Source organism: Anolis carolinensis, unplaced genomic scaffold (genome assembly GCF_035594765.1).
Source record: "Anolis carolinensis isolate JA03-04 unplaced genomic scaffold, rAnoCar3.1.pri scaffold_10, whole genome shotgun sequence".
NCBI classification, from domain to species: domain Eukaryota; kingdom Metazoa; phylum Chordata; class Lepidosauria; order Squamata; family Dactyloidae; genus Anolis; species Anolis carolinensis.
Window position 1 is genome coordinate 6,959,793 of NW_026943821.1, and position 9,699 is coordinate 6,969,491.

Below are 9,699 nucleotides of genomic sequence, written 5' to 3' on the forward strand. Positions count from 1 at the left end.
GAGGCAGAAGGCTTCTGCAAGTGAAACAAATGGCAGAGGAAGAGAAACATGCACTGGCAGATTATGGGAAAGACAGTCAAGAACCAACATGGATGGACGTCAATAGTAGAAAACTGCTTAAAGTGCAAAAGACAAAGAGCGAATACCGTAAAAATACAATGCAGAGCAAAAGAAAAAACTGGCAAAAGAGGCTCTCCATGGACAGTTCCTGGGAAAAATTGAGAGCAAAATTGACAAGAAAAAAACATGGATGTGGCTCACAAATGTAACTTCGAAAAAGAAGACAGAGGTCCCGATTCTTGCAGCCCAGGAGCAAGCAATTAGAACAAAGGCCATCAAAGCCAGAATTGAAAAGTCGATGACAAATCCCAAGTGTAGGCTCTGCAAGTAAGCAGACAAAACGATGGATCACATCCTCAGCTGCTGCAAGAAGATTGTGCAGACAGACTACAAGCAGAGGCAGAATACCGTTGCTGAGATGATCCATTGGAACTTATGCCACAAATACCACCTGCTTGTGGAAAAAACCTGGTGGGATCACAAGTCTGAAAAAGTTAAACAAAATGAACACGTCAAACTACCCTGGGACTTCTGAATTCAGACTGACAGAGCATAATACTCCTGACCTCATGATTGTGGGAAAAAACAAAGTATGGATCATTGATGCTGCAATCCCAGGCAATAGCAGAATCGACGAGAGGCAACTGGAAAAGCTTACCAATACAAGGATTTAAAGATGTAACTGCAAAGATTGGCACAAGTCAGTAAAGGTAATGATCGCCACACTGGGTGCAGTGCCTCAAGACGTTGGCCAGCACTTGAAAACGATCAGCGCTGATAAAATTACCACCTGTCAGCTGCAAAAGGCCACCCTACTCGGATCTGCACACATTATCCACCGATACATCATATAGTCCTAGACACTTGGGATGTGTCCGACATGTGATCCAATACAACAGCCAGGATAATCATCTTGTTTGATGTGTACTCATCTTATTGTGTATGAAATAATTATATAATAACAATAAATGGGCATTTTCATCAGCGTGTCCCCATGGAGAGAAAGGCAGGGTCCGACTTGTGATTTTGTGATATGAAATCCAGCATATCTATCTTGTTTGCTGTGTCATAATAATAATAATAATAATAATAATAATAATTTGGGTGCCGTGCCAAAAGATCTCAGCCGGCATTTGGAAACAATAGACATTGACAAAATCACGATCTGCCAGCTGCAAAAAGCCACCCTACTGGGATCTGCACGCATCATCTGAAAATACATCACACAGTCCTAGACACTTGGGAAGTGTTCGACTTGTGATTTTGTGATACGAAATCCAGCATATCTATCTTGTTTGCTGTGTCATACAATAATAATATACTGTGGGACTTCCGAATCCAGACTGACAAAGTTCTGGAACACCACACACCAGACATCACAGTTGTGGAAAGGAAAAAGGTTTGGATCATTGATGTCGCCATCCCAGGTGACAGTCGCATTGACGAAAAACAACAGGAAAAACTCAGTCGCTATCAGAACCTCAAGATTGAACTTCAAAGACGCTGGCAGAAACCAATACAGGTGGTCCCAATGGTGATCGGCACACTGGGTGCTGTGCCAAAAGACCTCAGCCGGCATTTGGAAACAATAGGCATTGACAAAATCACGATCTGCCAACTGCAAAAGGCCTCCCTGCTGGAATCTGCACTCATCATCCGAAAATATATCACACAGTCCTAGACACTTGGAAGTGTTAAACTTGTGATTTTGTGATACGAAATCCAGCATGTCTATCTTTGCTGTGTAATAATAATAATAATAATAATAATAATAATAATAATAATAATAATAATAATAATAATAATAATACATTGCCAATACATCACATAGTCCTAGACACTTGGGAAGTGCCAGATGTGTGATGCAATACAAAAGCCAGTATAGTGATCTTATTGTGTATCTAATAATAATAATTAGGCAGTTTAATCAGTATCGGAGGCAGTCTCCGCATCTCCCCACACAATAAACCCCAATATGTGGCCTAAAGCCCTGTATTTCCCCCAAATATGTTTTTGTGATCCTTCTCAAAATGGCAAAAGGAAGTGCTGTTACTTCCGTTTTGCAAGGGGCTGCAGTAGGAAACAGAGGTATTTTCCATTAAAAGAGTATTGAGCGGCCAGGCTGAAAACCACCTGGGCAGATTCCAAGCTATGGTTGGCTGCTCTGCCAACCGATCGAAATCAGCAGGTACGGGTTTGCTGATAAGGGAGCTTAGCAAACAGCTGTAAAGATTGGGCTGTTAAGGACAAAGGGCAACTTCTTTTTTTCCTGGTCACAGCTTCCTACCTGGGAGCAGAAGCCGTGGGTGTGTTTATGAGCCAATGCATGGCAAAGTGACTTTGCTGATGCTTTCCCCTCTCTGCAGAATGACCCTCGACTTATCCACATGTCACGTCCACATTCATAATTTTGGCTCCCAAACCTGCCCTCGACTTGTACATGAGCTACATTCTAATTCATCTTTCTTCCAAAGAGTTTCAAAGTATACGGCTTACCTCCAGTTGGTTTATTTACACAATCCTTTGTGATGGGTCAATCCGAAAGCTATAGCGAAAAGGAGATTTTAGCTTGGATTTTCCAATATTGCACTCCACTGTGATGCAGCAGCTAATAAAGCCATTGTGATTCTAGGTTGTATCCAATAGGAATATAGTGTCTACTAGATTGATAAACAATAGTCCCACTCTTCTGCTTTGGTCAGGGCTCACCTGGGATAATAATTCAGTAGGAGATGGACAGCAAATGTTGAAGGGTGACCGAGATTATCAAAGGTTTGAAAGCCATGAGTTCCTTTGAGCTTAGTGAGCTGAATATGTTTATCTTGAAGGAAAGAAGGTTAAGAGGGGACTTGGTAGGTTTAAATAACTAAACATGGAGCAACAAATTCAAACTACTGAAAATTGAAATTCCACTTAAAGCAGTGGTTCTCAACCTTCCTAATGCCACGACCCCTTAATACAGTTCCTCAAGTTGTGATGACCCCCAAACATAAAAATATTTCAATTGCTACTTCATAACTGTAATTTTGCTACCGTTAGGAATCGTAATGAAAATATCTGATATGCAGAATGTATTTTCATCCACTGGACCAAATTTGGCACAAATACCCAATACGCCCAAATTTGAATACTGATGGGGTTGATTTTGTCATTTGGGAGTTGTAGTTGCTGGGATTTATAGTTCACCTACAATCAAAGCCCATTCTGAACTCCACCAACGATGGAATTGAACCAAACTTGGCACACAGAACTCCCATGCCCAACAGAAATACTGGGTTTGGTGGCCACTAATCTTGAGTTTAAGAGTTATAGTTCACCTACATCCAGAGAGCACTGTGGACTCAAATAATGATAGATCTGGACCAAACTTGGCATGAATACTCAATATGCCCAAATGTGAACATTGGTGGAGTTTGGGGGAAACAGACCTTGATATTTGGGAGTTATAGTTGCTAGGATTTATAGTTCACCTGCAATCATAGAATCATAGAATAGTAGAATTGGAAGAGACCTCATGGGCCATCCAGTCCAACCCCCTGCCAAGTAGCAGGAAATCACGTTCAAAGCACCCCCGACAGATGGCCATCCAGCCTCTGCTTAAAAGCCCCTCTAAGGAAGGCGCCTCCACCACAGTCAGAGAGTTCCACTGTCGAACAGCCTTTCTCACTGTGAGGAAGTTCTTCCTGATGTTCAGGTGGAATCTCCTTTCCTGTAGTTTGAAGCCCTTGTTCCCTTGTGTCCTAGTCTGCAGGGCAGCAGAAACCAAGCTTGCTCCCTCCTCCCTATGACTTCCCTTCACGTATTTGTACATGGCTATCATGTCTCCTCTCAGCCTTCTCTTCTGCAGGCTAAACATGCCCAGCTCTTTAAGCCGCTCCTCATAAGGCTTGTTCTCCAGACCCTTAATCATTTTAGTCGCCCTCCTCTGGACGCTTTCTAGCTTGTCAACATCTCCCTTCAACTGTGGTGCCCAGAATTGGACACAGTGTGATTCCAGGTGTGGTCTGACCAAGGCAGAATAGAGCATGGGGAACATAACTTCCCTGGATCTAGACGTTATTCCCCTATTGATGCAGGCCAGAATCCCATTGGCTTTTTTAGCAGCCGCATCACATTGTTGGCTCATGTTTAACTTGTTGTCCACAAGGACTCCAAGGTCTTTTTCGCACACACCGCTGTCAAGCCAGGCGTCCCCCATTCTGTATCTTTGATTTCCATTTTTTCTGCCAAAGTGGAATATCTCGCATTTGTCCCTGTTGAACTTCATTTTGTTAGTTTCGGCCCATCTCTCTAGTCTGTCAAGATCGCTTTGAATTCTGCTCCTGTCTTCTGGAGTGTTGGCTCTCCCTCCCAGTTTGGTGTCGTCTGCAAACTTGATGATCGTGCCTTCTAACCCTTCGTCTAAGTCGTTAATAAAGATGTTGAACAGAACCGGGCCCAGGACGGAGCCCTGCTTGTGGCACTCCACTCGTGACTTCTTTCCAAGATGAAGACGACGCATTGGTGAGCACCCTTTGGGTTCGTTCGCTTAGCCAATTACAGATCCACCTAACCGTAGTTTTGTCTAGCCCACATTTTACTAGTTTGTTTGCCAGAAGGTCGTGGGGGACTTTGTCGAAGGCCTTACTGAAATCTCGGTAGGCTACATCCACAGCATTCCCTGCATCTACCCAGCTTGTCACACTATCGAAAAAAGAGATCAGATTAGTCTGGCATGACTTGTTTTTGGTAAATCCATGTTGGCTATTAGCAATGACTGCATCTGTTTCTAAGTGTTCGCAGACCACTTCCTTAATGATATTTCCCAGAATCTTGCCTGGTATTGACGTGAGGCTGACCGGGCAGTAATTGTTTGGGTCGTTCTTTTTTCCCTTCTTGGAGATAGGGACCACATTTGCCCTCCTCCAATCTGCCTTAAGACATGTCCCCAGGTGAGCCCTGCGGGAGCGGACAATGAAAGAGCCCCTTGAACCCCACCAACGATAGGCAGAGAGATCTTCAGCCTTCTCTGCCAAAGGGGCTCCTTAGACCATCAGAAATATGGTTGAGAAATATGGCTGAGTTAAAGATTAGAAAGGACTTCCTGTGTTAAGAACTGTTTCCGTTGGAATAGTCTTCTGCTTTAGAGTCTGGTGGAGTCTTCTCCTTTGGAGGTTTCCAGGCAGAATGGATGGCCATCTGTTGGGAGTGCTTTGCATATTCCTGCATGGCAGAATGGGATTGGACTGGGTGGCTTTGGGGTCCCTTCCAACTTGTTTCTAGATTTAAAAGGAGCACACCTGGTGATCGGGACTGGGCGAGAGAGAAACCTATGGATGTCTATGAGGGCACCCACGCAAGGTGGTGCCATGTTTCCTCCCAGACCCGCTGTCTCTGCTCCATCTCCCTGCTGTTACTGGGGGCAAAGTCCCAACTGGCAGGGCGTTGCCTCCCTTGCGAGACCTGAATGTGCTCATTGTTTGTCCCAAGTGCTTCTCCTTCTCTTCCACGGCCCCATCCGGTGCCCTCTGCCCAACATATGAAGCCTCCCAACCCAAACTGGTTTCCATCGAGACCCACCGCCTCGGCCCCTGCCCCACAATCCCAGGCCCTGGGGTTTGTTTGCTGTCAATGTCATTCTGATGCCCAGCCCAGCCTTGGCAAATAGCACGCCCTATTATTACCTCCTTCTTCTACCCACCCACCATACATACAGTAAAATAACAGGGCCTTCGGGGGAGTCGGCTTTGGGACGTTCCCTGTTTCCGACAGGATGTTCTCTCCCGCAGGGCTCACCTGGGGACAGGTCTTAAGGCAAATAGGCAAACAGAGGGCTTGGGTTCAGAGGGTGTTGGTTTTGCTAAACATCAGGTGTGATCGAATAAAGACTGGGGTATGTGCTTGTTTTCTTTGGGGAGCGGCCCTATTTGCTATCCCTTTATTGCCCCAAACCGATCCCACGCCTTGCGGCTCAATCCCAAGGTGGCTGAACCTGAAAGCCCAATGCTGTGGCATCCAGGGAGTTGTAGTTTTACAAGGATTTGGCTGCATTTCCTAGGATTCCATAGCACTGAGCCTGGGTAGTTCAAGTGCTGATTAATTCTACCGTGTAGATCCACACTTGACATTGTAGTGATCTGGTGCCCTATATCTGTTATTACAGTAGAGCAGGGGTCCTCAAACTTTTAAAGCTGAGGGCCGGTCCACAATCCTTCAGACTGTTGAGGGGCCGGATTATCATTTGAAAAATAAAATAAAAACAAATTCCGATGCACACTGCACATGTCTTATTGGCAGTGCAAAAACAACAACAACAACAATGAAAGAACAATACAATTTTTAAAAATAAAAACAGTTTTACCAACATACATTTATCAGGATTTCAATGGGAAGTGTGGTTCTGCTTCTGGCCAATGAGATAGTCAAGTTAATTAGTCAAGTTAAGTTGTTGTTGTTGTTGTTGTTGTTGTTGTGTGCCTTCAAGTCATAGACTTTGGGCGAGCCTAAGTCAAAAATGATTTATTTATTCATTTACTACATTTATTTACTACATTTATATCCCGCCCTTCTCACCCCGAAGGGGACTCGGAGCAGCTGTATGTACATAAATATATTATATTATTAGCATAGCACAATATTAGCATTATATATCATCATATTGAACTATACCACTATACTGTAATATTATATGTAATATATAACATATAATTAATATTATTATATGGTATTATTAGTATTATATTGTATAACATGATAATATTATTATCAATATTATATGTATATACAATATATTATATTATATAAAAACATTATATTATAAAACTGAGGGCAGGGGCCAGGTAAATGATATTGGAGGGCCGCATCCGGCCCCCGGGCCTTAGTTTGGAGACCCCTGCAGTAGAGTCTCACTTATCCAACATAAACGGACCAGCAGAACGTTGGGCCCGAGCTGTGGCGCAGGCAGGAGAGCAAGCCAGCTGTAACCAGCTGCAATGAATCACTCTGACCAGGAGGTCATGAGTTCGAGGCCTGCTCGGAGCCTATGTTTGTCTTGTCTTTGTTCTATGTTAAAAGGCATTGAATGTTTGCTTTTATGTGTAATGTGATCCGCCCTGAGTCCCCTTCGGGGTGAGAAGAGCGGAATATAAATGCTGTAAATAATAAATAAATAAATAAATATGTTGGATAATAAGGAGGGATTATGGAAAAGCCTATTAAACATAAATTTATTTATTTATTTATTTATTATTTAAACTTATATGCCGCCACTCCCCTAGGGTTCGGGGCGGCTTAAAAGAAAGGCTAAAATCTAACAATTTAAAAACATCTTTAAAATATCTTTTAAAAAAATCTTAAAAACACTCCCCCAGGGCTCGGAGTGGCTTACAAAAAACAGCTAAAATCTAAGCAATTTAAAAACAGCCATTAGGTTATGATTTTACAAATTAAGCACCAAAACGTCATGTTATACAACAAATTTGACAGAAAAAGTAGTTCAATACACAGTAATGCTATGTAGTAATTACTGTATTTATGTAGTAATTTAGCACCAAAATATCAAAATGTATTGAAAAGATTGACTACAAAAATGTGTTGGATAATCCAGAACTTTGGATAAGTGAGTGTTGGATAAGTGAGACTCTACTGTATGTGCCTTCAAGCTGCTTCTGATTTTGGTGACCTTATCACAGGTTTCTGGGCTGAGAGTATGTGACTTAACTCAGTAATTTTTCTATGGCTGATGGAGGATTCGAACCCTGCACTCAAACAACTATACCACGCTGGTTCCACCATCATAAAATACCTCTTCTTACTTATTATTTAAAAATTAGATTGGGTACCCAGTGTTGCCAGGGTTATTTGAAAAAGTTTTTTAATTGTACAAAATGCATAAGGTTGTGGGTGAACTACAATTCACATCATGCCAGGTGAACCCCAAGAAACTCCATCAGTACTTAAAGTTTGTTGTGTTGGGCAAGTTTGCTCTAGATTCATCATTGGTGGGGTTCAGTGTTCTCTCTGGTTGCAGGGTGAACTACAACTCCCACTATGGTGACTCAGTCCCCTCAAACCCCTCCAGTAGGTTGAGTTAATCATGGGAGTTCGGTGTGCCAAGTTTGGTCCAGATCCATCATCGGTGGACGTCACCGTTTTCCAGGTTGTGGGTGAACTACAATTCCCAGAAAGGAAGGTCAGTTCCCCCCAAACCCCTTCAGTAATCAAATTTCGGCATATCAGGGATGTGTGCCAAGTTCTCAGTAAACACTTTCCACCCACAGGGATCGGTAGATGCCGGATACATGTAGTTTCCGAGTTGCTTGAGAATTACTATTAAAAAGTAAAGGTTTCCCCTGACGTTAAGTCCAGTCATGTCTGACTCCGGGGGTTGGTGCTCATCTCCATTTCTAAGCCGAAGAGCCGGCGTTGTCCGTAGACGCCTCCAAGGTCATGTGGCCACTGGCATGACTGCATGGAACGCCATTACCTTCCCGCCGGAGCGGTACCTATTGATCTACTCACATTGGCATGTTTTTGAACTGCTAGGTTGGCAGAAGCTGGAGCTAACAGCGGGCGCTCACGCCGCTCCCAGGATTTGAACCTGGGACCTTTTGGTCTGCAAGTTTAGCAGCTCAGCGCTTTAACACACTTCACCACGGGGGTGGAGCCCCCACATGGCGTAGTGGACTAAGTGACTTGAAGGTTGGGTTGCTGACCTGAAAGCTGCCAGGTTCGAATCCCACCTGGGGAGAGTGTGGATGAGCTCCCTCTATCAGCTCCAGCTCCATGCGGGGACATGAGAGAAGCCTCCCACAAGGATGGTAAAAACATCAAAACATCCGGGTGTCCCCTGGGCAACGTCCTTGCAGACGGCCAATTCTCTCACTCCAGAAGCAACTCCGGTTGCTCCTGACACGAAAAAAAAAAAACCACCGGGGTTCCTAAAAAGTAATACAGTAGAGTCTCACTTATCCAACACTCGCTTATCCAACGTTCTGGATTATCCAACGCATTTTTGTAGTAAGTGTTTTCAATACATTGTGATATTTTGGTGCTAAATTCGTAAATACAGTAATTACTATGTAGTATTCCTGCATATTGAACTACTTTTTTTTGTCAAATTTGTTGTATAACATGATGTTTTGGTGCTTAATTTGTAAAATCATAACCTAATTTGATGTTTAATAGGCTTCTCCTTAATCCCTCCTTATTATCCAACATATTCACTTATCCAACGTTTTGCCGGCCCGTTTACATTGGATAAGTGAGACTCTACTGTAATAAGGTAAAGGTTTCTCCTGACGTTAAGTCCAGTCATGTCTGACTCTGGGGGTTGGCGCTCATCTCAATTTCTAAGCCGAAGAGCCGGCGTTGTCCGTAGACACCTCCAAAGTCATGTGGCCGGCATGACTGCATGGAGCGCAGTTACCTTCTCGCCGGAGCGGTACCTATTGATCTACTCACATTGGCATGTTTTCGAACTGCTAGGTTGGCAGAAGCTGGAGCTAACAGCGGGTGCTCATGCCGCTCCCGGGGTTTGAACCTGGGACCTTTTGGTCTGCAAGTTCAGCAGCTCAGTGCTTTAACACACTTCACCACCGGGGCTCCTAAAAAGTAATACAGTAGAGTCTCACTTATCCAACACTCGCTTATCCAACGTTC